Source organism: Spermophilus citellus (assembly GCF_964194105.1).
Source record: "Spermophilus citellus genome assembly, chromosome: 5".
NCBI lineage: Eukaryota > Metazoa > Chordata > Mammalia > Rodentia > Sciuridae > Spermophilus > Spermophilus citellus.
This window is the reverse complement of record NC_138186.1, coordinates 43,623,233-43,635,268: the sequence shown is the minus strand read 5'-3', so window position 1 is coordinate 43,635,268 and position 12,036 is coordinate 43,623,233. Positions and strand designations below refer to the sequence as shown.

At 43.1% G+C, this 12,036-nt stretch overlaps 1 protein-coding gene and 3 pseudogenes across 9 annotated transcripts in view; 1 reads left to right on the top strand and 3 right to left on the bottom strand.

Annotated features, from left to right (window-relative positions):
• LOC308650379 (patr class I histocompatibility antigen, A-126 alpha chain-like) overlaps nucleotides 1-2,065 on the bottom strand; it is a 30,597-nt pseudogene extending 28,532 nt beyond the window's left edge. Inside the window, exon 1 of the transcript in view lies at nucleotides 2,048-2,065. The product of the transcript in view is annotated as a patr class I histocompatibility antigen, A-126 alpha chain-like (transcript). The remainder of the gene's footprint in view (nucleotides 1-2,047) is intronic.
• Nucleotides 1-12,036, bottom strand: part of LOC308648830 (patr class I histocompatibility antigen, A-126 alpha chain-like) — a 365,404-nt gene that overhangs the window by 272,413 nt on the left and 80,955 nt on the right. The window lies entirely within an intron of this gene.
• LOC308648838 (saoe class I histocompatibility antigen, A alpha chain-like) overlaps nucleotides 1-12,036 on the bottom strand; it is a 140,737-nt pseudogene that overhangs the window by 61,321 nt on the left and 67,380 nt on the right. The window lies entirely within an intron of this gene.
• On the top strand, nucleotides 2,548-4,270 carry LOC308650377 (putative ATP-dependent RNA helicase DDX43; annotated as a pseudogene). Its single transcript has 2 exons — nucleotides 2,548-3,010; nucleotides 3,571-4,270. The product of its transcript is annotated as a putative ATP-dependent RNA helicase DDX43 (transcript).

Genomic DNA, 12,036 nt, shown 5'->3' with positions numbered 1-12,036 from the left:
CAGTGCACCATGAAACTGATACAGAGATGGAGACAACCCAGCTACACCTCTGCTGAAACAGGAAGGTTTATGGGGAATAAGTGCAGGGGTCAGTATGGGGAGAGGGTCTTCTTGCTCTGTGAGAGGCAATTTCCTTACATTTTGTGAACAGGAACACACTCATACCCACACACATACACACAGAGAGACACACAGATATGCCAGTTGCAAATAAATTCAGCTCTGTATGTAACAGTAAAGATAGGGGGCAGACTTTAAGAAATCTTGTGTCACATAGTCACACTTTAAAGGAAAATGTAAAGTGAAAATAAAAATAAAAGACTACATAAGAGGTGACAATATGAACAGCCCATCACACAATCAAACATCCATATCCAGAGTCCCCAATACCCAGTTGTGTTCACATTGTCCCACCTGCTCTCCCCTTCAGGACCTCCAGGACACTCATGTACAAGCCATGAGAGAGGCATTAGATTCAATGTCACTGTCACTATCTGGGTATAACAAAATAGGAACTTGTCAGATCCTACACTAGACATGGCTAAAGGAGAAATTATGGGGTGGTTGAGCCCCATCCCAGTGCTGGGGTTATCAGTACCCAGGCAGAGCAGATTCCTGCTTGGAGGTGTGAATCAGCTGGGAAATTTAAAAGTCTGAAAATAATCAATAAGGAACAAAAAACAAGAGGCAAAAAAATAGTTTTCTAAGCTGGGGTCTGGTGGGTTTTCCAGCCCTGGCAGGAACTAAGCAAGGAAAAAGGCCTAAATTCTTTATTTAAGAGGAAATATGTTGGGGTTTGAGTGTGCAGAATTTAGCTCCCTCAGGCATGACATTTTACAAGAGCTGTGGTTGTGATTTAGGTCAGCTGAGGCAAACCTCAGTTAGGAGGAGAAAAAGTTCTCTTCCCCTTATCGCAAGTCACAAGTTCTGCATGGTTTGGCCAAGAGGAAGAAGCTTCCTGCATACTTGTCCTGGGAACAGTACATTCTAAAGAAACAAATGCATCCTCAGAGGATTAGATAATGTCTACAAAGAACTTTGGGAGGGTACTTATCAAATAAACAGGAACGATCTGAATTTAGCTCTGTGTACCCGCTGAGGCATATTTGGGCAATGTGGGTAAAGTGTTAATTGCTTGCTTTGTTAGAAGAAGAATATAAAAGGAACTTGCAAATAAATCTCAGCACGCTGCCTTTGCTCTGCATCCCCTGTGTCCTGGTTATTTCGCAACCCTTACCCAGGGACCCGAATGCTCTAGATGTTCACAGAAATACATCAAAAGTTTTCAGTGTGGCAGCCTTCTTGAGTAAAACAGGATAAGATTAAAAAAAAGAATTGTTTGGGGCTAGAGAGGTTATGCCCACTTAAAGTGGTTGCATATGAACCATGGCTGTGAGCTAAGGTAGAGTGTCAGCTTTAGTCTGAGCAATCTGCAACCAGTGGATTCACATCAGGACTTCCCTCATAAAAGCAACCCCCCTGACTTGTGATGGCTTAAACAAACCCATAATTCATACACAGCCTCCAACACCAGGGCCCCCCCATTTAACTCTCACCTCTTTTTCCACCTGTGAGAAGAAAATAACTTGGGAGAAGGCAAGGTAGAGGCAGAGCAATGAGTGTCTCCAGGAACCAGACAATCCTGAATTCTAGGGAAGTTACAGAACTATGACTGCAGACCCACAAAAGTAACAGAAAACAGGAAGAAAGAAATGTGAATAGATTGAGACCAAGTGCCATCTTGGAGATTTGACTTTAGCAGAAATCTTCCCCTCTGATTTAAAAATTTAAAAAATTAAAATAAAAGACTACAAAACAAAACTGCAGTATATGGATCAAACATCTTACTCCTCGAAATACTGATCCACAAAAAAATAACTGTGAAAATGCTAGAAATGAGATAAAAACAAATATGAATATGTATAGTGTCTATGGTCACAATTAAACAAAAAGAAAAAAAAAAAGATCTTGATGAAAAGTTAAAAGTTAAAGAGGACTTCTATGTGGGAGCTGTTGGGTGGTGCAGAGCCTGATAGGTCTGGCTCACAGAATCTTCGCAGAACATTGTCTAGGCAAGAAGCAAGAGCCAATGCTTCCTCTTGGGTCATTGCTTGGCCGGGAAACTCCACTGGGCCCTGGGCTCCAGGCTCCGGAGCTGAATCCACTAGGTCACTAGGTCTGGGAAGTAGTAGGGGTGGCAGAGGTGGCAGCTGGAGAGACTCCTCTGGCCTCCCTGAAACTGTGGCACCTGGTCGCGGGGAACCGCTGCTCTCCTTTGGATTCAAGAACGACTTGGTCAGAGCGATGATTGGTCGTGGAGGGTCAAAAATAAAATAAATCCAAAATATGACAAACACCAGAATACAGGTAATAAAAGGAAATCTTGAGGCAGAAGTCAAAATTTTTGGCAACAAGGCAATGCAAATAAAAGCGAAAGCAGTGATAGAAAATTTTGTTAAAAACCAAGAAAATAACAATTCAGAACACCGAGTTGATTTACTTCCAATTAAGAAAGACTTTTATGTTGAATCATTAACAATAAGTTCTATGATAGAAGTGCAAGTAGACAACTGGAAGAAGGAAAATTTTAATATAACATGTGATAATTTGAAAGATGGTGTGAAGCGCCCTCTCCCCAATCCTACCTGTAAATTTGAAGATGCCTTTCAATGTCACCCTGGAGTTATGGAAAACATTAAAAGGGAAGGTTTCCAGAAGCTAAAGTCAGTTCAATCACAGGCATAGCCAATAATTTTACAAGGAATAGATCTTATTGGAGTCACACAAACTGGAACGGGGAAGACACTATCATATTTAATGCCTGGATTCATTCATCTAGACTCTCCACCAGTAGCTAGAGAGAAAAGGTATAGACCTAGAATGTTAGTCCTTACACCAACTCGGGAATTGGCTCTTCAGGTTGAAGCTGAATGTTCTAAATATCCATATAAAGGTCTTAGAAGTGTTTGCGTATATGGTGGTGGAGATAGAGATGGACAAATACAAGATTGTGGGAGACAAACTTTACACGTGACTGGGTTACACTCCCCGGCTGGGTGCTGAGGTGCTCAGTCGCAGAAATGTGGCAGAGCTTTCCCCACCCTTCTTGGCTCCAAGGATAAGTGTCTCGTGCATGGGTGTGTCTTGCTACAGCCCCTTGAGTGAAGCTATGCTCACCTGTTCCTTTGTAATATAACCCCTTGCCCTGTTTAGGATACAATCTTCCATGGAAGTGCTTTGTGTGTGTCCCCTTCTCTTACTGTGCCCTTTTGTGTGGCCTACCCAGGTGTCAGTCAAGTTGCTGACAGTGGACATCAGGAAGACTCAGACCCCTGAAACTTGATCCCTTGCCTCATTTAAATAACTTCTCCTTAATAAAAGGGGTCAGCGCATGCTCTCTCTCTCTCTGTTCCTTCAGACCCTTAAGGTCAGAGGAACCTTCACAGCAATCCCAAAGAAAAAGGTATTTGTGTCTTTTGTGTGGTTATTTTGTGCAGCCCAGTTAGCCCAGTTTAACTGAAGTGACCCCTGAGCCTTTAAGTCGTGAGAACAGAAACCCAGCATAAAATGTTTCAAAAGGTGTACACATCATTATTGCAACTCCCGGAAGACTGAATGATCTGCAAATGAATAACTTTGTGAATTTGAGAAGTGTAACATACTTGGTTTTAGATGAAGCAGACAAGATGCTGCACATGAGATTTGAACCCCAGATAATGAAGATTTTGTTAGATGTATGCCCCGACAGACAATTATGACAAGTGCTATCTGGCCATATGCTGTCTGTCAACAGTCTTATTTGAAAGAACCAATGATTGTCTATGTTGGTTCTTTAGATCTCATTGCTGTAAATACAGTGAAGCAAAATATAATCATCACAACAGAGAAAGAGAAGCAAACTCATATTCAAACTTTTTTTTTGAGAGTATGTCACCTAAAGATAAAGTCATTGTGTTTGTCAGCAGGAAAGCTGTTGCTGATCACTTATCAAGTGACCTAATTCTCAGACACATATCAGTAGAGTCTCTTCATGGCAACAGAGCATAGAGTGATTGTGAGAAAGCATTAAAGAACTTTAACAGGTAAAGTGAGACTATTGATTGCTACTGATTTGGCATCCAGAGGTCTTGATGTACATGATATCACCCATGTATATAATTATGATTTTCCATGGAATATTGAAGAATATGTACACATAGTAGGGAGAACTGGAAGAGCAGGGAGAACTGGAAGAGCAGGGAGAACTGGCATGTCAATTAGCCTTATCTAGAAATAATTGGAGGGTTGCCACTGAATAATATTCTGGAAAGAGCATATCAGAGTATTCCAGAGGAGCTTGTCTTAATGGCCGAGAGATACAAGGCAAATAAACTAAAAAGAGAAATGGGGGGGAGGGGGGAATGGGAAGACCTCAAGGAAATCTCCAGAAGTTTTATTTTTTTTTAATATATTTTTTTAAAGAGAGAGAGAGAATTTTTTAATATTTATTTTTCAGTTATGGGCGGACACAACATCTTTCTTTGTATGTGGTGTTGAGGATCGAACCTGGGCCGCATGCATGCCAGGTGAGCACGCTACTGCTTGAGCCACATCCCCAGCCCCCCCAGAAGTTTTATTAATGACTAAATGCTGAAAAATCATACTAACCTGCCAGAGAATTCAAGATATTTTAGAAATATGTTATTTCAGATGGAAAGAAGTATTGAAATGTACCAGTAATATGAAGAAACAACTGATTCTTAACATAATAGTGTTTAAAAATGTAGAATCCAAATCCCCAGTGCTGCAAAAAAATGTAGATTTCAAAATTTTATACTTTGATTTTAATAAAATCAAAAGTATTTTAAAAAAAGAAAGAAAAGTTAAAGAATTGTTTCCATTGAGGTTCAAAACAGTCTCAGCTTCCCTTCAAAACAGTGTTAGGTGGGGTCCAAGGGAGTGTAATGCTTACTCCACCCTCAGGGTGGGGTTGTTGGAATGAAAGGGGAACTCCTACAGGCTGATCACCTGATGTTGCAGTAATTCACCTGCAGGTCAGCAGGAGAAAGAAAGAAGAAGCAGAGCAAGCAAAGCAGCAGCAGAAAAAAAAAAAAAAAGGTCCTTTATTGTATACAAGCAATCTTTTTATAGTATTGTGAACAAAGAAGGCAGCCTCCCAACAGCAATAAATCAGGTCTTTCAGATAATTAAACACAGCATACACAAGTTTTACTTTCTAATCAGAAGTGACCCGCTTCTCATGGCTAATCTATTCTCAGCCTGGAGCATGCTGAACTCTGCTCTTTGTTAAGAACAGATAATAAAATTTTTCTCAGCGCCCTCCTAGCCCACTTGGCAGAACATCCCGTTTGCAGGCAAGTCCTCCCAAGGACAGCAGACACCTCGTTTTCAAGCATGTCTGCTGTTACCTATCTATACCTTGACAGAATATCCCATTTGCAGGCAGACTCCATCAAGGACAGTAATAGTAAAGCAGTCACATCTGATTCTCTACACCTGGAGGCGGGGTTTAGGCTTAAGTATGTTTCATGTTCTTCATTAAATGCCAATTGGTCTGGAGATTTTTATCAGTCACCTCCACGGCCCCAAAATTGCTGGGAGACTGCACCCCAGAGATCTCCCATGGGTTCCTCTGGGTGGTAGAGGAGCCAATTCTTAGTTCACTATGTCACCTGTGGACCCCATGTTTCCTGGTCTTGGGTTCAGTCTCCAAACTCAATCTCTCCTGCCCCCACCTTTTTTAATTCCCAGCCAATAGGCCAGTAGTGTCTCTCCCAGTTGGTTCTGCCAGCTGCCAGATAAGAGGGGGAGGTGTAGAGCCCAGTGGGTTTCCACAACAAGTAGTCTCCTATATAAACCTCTCTCCACATTTGATTTTCTCCTGGTCACTTAGGCACACTCATTGTCATCCAGTGTGTTTTTGCCAGAGCTGTGTTTCGGGACAAACTCTGGTTTGCTAGGAATCAGTTTCCCAGCTACCAGCCCCTGAAACAGAGCTGCAAAATGGTCCTATCCTCTACCCTCCACACACAACTAGAAAAGATGAGGCTTCTTTGTCCCGCAAGGATATTGTGCCACACACCTTTCAGTTTAGTTGGGCAGTGTCTTTGATCTCTAAACTCTCTATATCCAGACATGCCTCAGGCCTCCTACAAATGTGGGTTCCTTTAATTTCCTTATGCACTTTCCTAGTGCAGGGACTGCTCTGGCTTGTGCCTCTAGCCACAGGAGCAGCTGTGCACTAGGGATTTCTTCCTAGTGCAGATTTGGGGCAGATCAGGGCAGAATCCCTGATGTGCTTTGAATGTCCAGTATTAAATTCTAGTAAAGTCTTTTTGTTTATTTGTTTGTTTCCTTACCTTGCTGAGAAATTGCCTGTATGCTTTCTTTGTTTTATGTCAAGGAGCAGACAGGAAAGCTACCTTCTCTATTTCACCATGTGGAAACTCCTTCATTTCCTTTGAAATGAATTATGTAAATTGTTTGATACATTGGTTAATTATGGTTTCCTATAGAAGTTGTTTTTCCCTCCTTCAATTTTTGTGTCAATACCAGCCCAAGATATTTAAAAAACAAAATTAAGGTTCAAGATTTTTGGCCCCAAATGGTAAAGCCAATCAGGGCAATAAACCTATAAGAGTGCTGGGTGCTGATTAAAATTCTCAAAAATAGTTTTGGTTTCTCCTTCTTTTCCTCCTCTTCCTCCTCCTTCTTCTTCTCTTCTTCTTTTCCCTGACTTAAGGTAAATTTCCTACAGATAGCTTTTGGGTGAGAAAAGAAAAAGATTTCATTTCTTGCTGAGAGGATATGAATAGTCTGTTTCCCATATTTAACAGAAAGCCAGAAGTTCTCCTATTATACTTCATATTCAAACTATCTCCGAGGGTCATTACCTGTGTGCTTGTTACGGCTGAATGCTGAGTGTTTCCAAAACCAGTGTGCTAGAGGCTTGTTCCCCGTGTGGTGCTATAGGGAGATGGTGAAATCCTTGAGAGGCGGGGCACAGTGGGAAGTCCTGAGTAAAGGATATGGTTACCTACCTGTCCTTCTGCCCCACCCTATGTGATCCTGCCACCAAAACTCCTCCCACAAAATGACCTGGCCCTCTCTCCTGCCTGCCAAAAGAGCTCACCCTAAGGGCCCCCCAAAAGTAACTAACTCCTCCCATGTCCTGGCTCTGCTAAGGCTGTATTAAAAGCCTAGAATCTTGTGGCCAGCAGCCATTTTTTACCCCTGAAAATAAGTCACATCAGGTGTTAGGTAAAGTTTCTAAGCTGCAAAGCCTGAGTTAAAATGTAAAGGACCAGGCATTGTAAACCTGCTTCTAAACTGCAAAGCATGGGTTAAATTCCTGAGGCAGTTAAGACAATGCCCTACTGGTCATTTAGTTGATTTATAGCCTAGGACCCTGTGTAACTTGTCACGAAAGCATACAGGGCCCGAACCAATCAGTTTAAATGTAACCCCCTCCTTAGGAATGACCTATCACTCCAGCTCGCCCTGTTCCCACCAATGAATGTACTAATCAAGTCTAGGAGTTGTTGTTTGATTTTCCCCGTGGTGTAAGGTGATTTGTTAAAGGAGACTGTGATGTATGCAAAGTCCCCGCCCTCCCCAAAAAGTGTACTTAAGCATTGTTCAACCCCTGCTCTGGGCTCTGGGCTGCTCTCTCCTCTTGAGTGGGCACGGAGCCCCAGCATGCTGGAATCTCAATAAATCCCCTTGTGCTTATTGCATGAAGTCAGTCTCTTGGTGGTCTCTTCCTCCAACATTTTGCCGGTCCCTTACAGTTTGTCTGATTGACTCCTGGTGAATGAAGAGAAGCTTGTTGATTGTAAAACTGCTCCCTGCCTCCATCATCTGTGTGCCATGTGCTTACATTTTGGTGCCATGACTGGGAAACAGGATGTTTTGGGGGTTCTTTTTACCCCTCCTGGTTGCAGGGAACCTCCAATTTTTCATTCTCTCCATGAAAATTGAAGATCAGAGGCCACTTTCGACTCAATCTAATAAGGTATGTGTTTGAGAGACCTCGAATCGGCATTTGGGTCCCTGTGGGCAGGCCCTGCTTCCCTGCTCTCCACTCTCCCAAAACCTCCAGTTGCCACCACTGCAGGTGAAGGAGGGAGGACCCTAAGTCTGCCTAGAAGAGCAGCCACACATCCCAGTACAAAACTGCCCTTCCTGCCCACAGGCACTACAGGAATGCTGTGGGGTTCCTGCTCCTCTGCCCCATCAGGAAACTGTGACCACCTGTGCTGCCACTGGTCTGGGAGCACTGAGCTCACCAACCCAAGCCACCCAAAAAGGGAGTGCAATTTCCCAACCACAATCCCTGGAGGGAACTCCATGCACAGCTTCCAGCCACCACCTTCTTCACAGCTACCCCCACCACCACGAAAAAAACCTCTAGCTGCCACCTCAGCCCCATGGCTCAGGCTCCTCTGAATGTCTCCACTGCCCATGTGCAAGTCCAGCCTGCTGGGATGGGGCTCATGGGAAGAAAGCACATATGAGGCCACACCCCAGGGAGGCATGCCACAACAGTGACCTGCAGGCACCACAGAATCATTTGCCATTTTGCATCAAAAGAGGTAGACTGGATTCCCCTTCACCTGGGTGTTGGAAATGTCTGCCCAGACTTGCTTCTTTTTGTTTCTCTCAAGAGCACATTGCCCTCTCTTGACTTTACAACCTGTTTTTTTCTGAACCAGGTTTCAGCTTGAAGCAGCAGACAAATGTTTCCTTTCTGAAAAAGTTTTAAAGGCACATCTAGCTGGAAAAGTTCAGCTTAACTTCTCCCTGGATGCAACACAGGGAGAAGAATGATTTCAGGGCTCGCTCTCTGTCTTTCTCACTCTCTCATGCTGCTTTACTAAAATAATGGCCATGTCTTTTTTTTTCCCCTAGGAAACTTGTTTTTGCTTTTTGTTTTTAATTTTACATTTTTTTTTAGTTCATGATTTTGATCCAGTGCACCTAGGTTAATATGTTTTTCTGATCAGACCTATTTTATCCAACTATGAAGTTTTTTAACATTCTGCTTTGTTCAGAGACAAATTGCAAAGGTTAACTCACAATATAATCAGTTTTAAAAAGTTATAAGGCCTTGCTTTGTTTTTTTTAATTGTCCTATTTACATGTGTGTTTGCATCAAAATTAAATGAGCTCATAAACTAAAATTTAAAAAGATAGATCCAAATGCCTTTGGTTCACATGGTTTGAAAGGTCCAGTTTACATTGGGTAAACAAATGAAAATGTCTTTAAGTTAATCATAGGTTTGTCTAGGTGGTCAAACAACTAGTAAAATGTAAACATACCTACCCATTGTTTCTAGAATTTTTCTTAAACAAGGAAGAGGCAAATGCTATTTAATTCACTTGTCTTTCTTTTTTTAATTACAGGCATGCACAACCATAACTAGCTAAAGTTTATGTTTAAAAGCAACTCTTGGTATAAAATAGTTTGTGGAGAAAAATAATATGTCTGTTCTTATTTCAGCTTTCTAAGCTATTATCAAGAAACTGGAGAAAGAGGTTGTGGAGAAAAGATCTGAGAAACCAGCAGAATTCCTTATAATAGCCTCCTCTAACTCCTGTACAGTTCAGGACAACTCGGGAACCTCATATCTTTATCCCCACCTTGGATGCACCCTTTCTGGATCAGTCATTTCTGCCCCACTGTTTCTACAGCCTGGTCCTCTCCAGAGCTACTCAGGCAGCCACCCAGAGCAGTGCAGGGTTGCCCTGTGTGGCCATGTGGCTGAGCACAAAAGACCTAAACTCTCATTTCCTGTGCTCACCTGGGACAGCCCTTGGTCTCTCTGGGCTTCTGGGCTGTGGCTCTGGGAACAAGTTGATGATTTCATCCCATGTCAGATTCAGGATTTCCAAATGTTACTCAATATACAATAAAAGTATGTTTCCTCCTATTTGTATGTTAGTGGACTCTTGTCTCAGGGAGCATCCAGGTCTCCATGCTATAAAGGCCAGTTTCCAGGATGTGGATGAATGCAACAAACAAGACAAGACAGTAGAGGTATATATATATATATGCCAGGGGCTAGAAGGAAGTTCTCCTTCAAAGAATAGCCTGACAGTTACAAGAAACAGCCCCCTGGGTGACATCCTGCCTGGGAGACATCCTGCAGCCATCTATCTCCCTGAGACATCCTGTGGCCATCTGTCTTCCTGAAACATCCTGTGGTTATCTCACCTTGTGAAGACATCCAGCACCTGCCGATAAGAGAGCTTCCCCATCCCCAGCATATAAATACCCCTGTGTGAACAATAAAAGTTTGCAGCTTGATCAGAATTCCTGTCTTGCTGTCATCCTTCGTGTCTCTTGTCCCTTCATTCCTCCCCATCTAGGTCCGCTGCCCACGTTGATGTGTCCTGCCAGTCGGGACATATATACCCAACTAATTACACACAGCTTAACTTAATTAACATCATCTAGATACAGCAGTTAGTCATTAAGGAATCCTCATCATCTCAATGACTCGCTGGTGTTACTTCACAAACCACTCCTCCTGGCAAAGTGCCAGGTGCCATCTTGACTGTGGCCCTCAACATCTCCCCCTTTTGTTTAATTAACCAACAAGTATGTGGCTTAGGGACTGTGCCTGTTTTAGGTTGTCCAGTACTACATATGGTCCTTACCCATCATTGGATGGTCTGACCTCAAATCATCAGCCTCCTGTCTTAAGTTGGTACCATTGTAATTGGATCTTATCCATCTTTGACTACTGGCCCAACACACTTAGCCATACTTGTGGATAACCTGCTACAAGCAGAAGGGGGAGGATACAAAATGCCACTATACCAAGCCAATTGATGGCTCCTTTTGGAAAAATTGTACCACTGATGACACCATCAGCAAAGATACCCTGGTACTACCACAATTCATTGCATCAACAGATAGTTCACAATGCATATAAGTGACACATAGTCCAGGCAAGTTCCGCAAGCAGTTCAAAGCAGAGGAATCCATTAATATGTCCAGTTCCTCACAAAATAAATCGACTCTTTGATTGAGCATCACTTGTTGAGCTACACCATTCATTGATGTATCAGTTTGTACAGTTTGTTGTGATAGCTATCGCAGAAGCTGTAGTAGCAGCAGCAGAAACAGCCTGAAGTCTCCTTTGGTTTTCAGTAATTTACATTTGAAATAGGCCCAAATGGTGCTCATTATTCATTAGCCTCCAGGTGTGGGAGAACAATTATCACAGATGTAAGGATCTTTTTGGTCTGTAGAAATCGCTTTAGTTAGTCTCTCTGGAATCCAAATTGGCTGCTGTTCTCCCTCTGGAAACACACAGACCCCTGACTCCAGACAATAACTGGGTCAGGACCTTTATTGATAATAACTGTAAGCTGATGCAGCTGTGGTAAAAGCTGTTATGGATTTAAGATATTGCTAACCCTGCATTTATCCACAGGAATAGTGAGGAGTCCCGTGGCAGCACCTGCAGCAAATAAGGAAAAAACTGATGACTCATTAGTTATTGGCATTGGAAATGGCCAAACTTCAGGGACACCGGGCGTGTCTTCTGCCTCGTCTGTAGCATCCTTGGGCAGCCCCAGGCGGCCCCGGGGAGTGTCCCAGACTCAAACTGCCACCGAGCACAGGGAGCAAGAGCCTGCTAGACTATGCCTCCAAGTCAGGTCTGGGTTTGGGCTCGCGGCAGTGGCATCTGGCCCCCAAGGGTTGGTGGCCACCGCCACTGCCGCTTGGAAAGTCCCTGCTGCGCTGTGACCAACTCGCGCATGCGGCAGCTGCTGCTCCACTTCTCGCACCCTCTGGTAATGCAAAGTATTTAGTAGTAGCCTTTTGTTGCTCCTTTCCCAATAATCCTTCCTCCTCTGAACTTTCTTCCTCTTTCTGACTAGAGTTCCTGGGCTTTTATCAACGTATGCCCCAACTGTTCTTGGTTTTACTGGGGTGCCTCCTTCCTTCAGCAATTTACTTAACACCCTTTTGATTTGGTCCCACCCAACTTCTGATCCCATATTTCCATAACAAAGACAATA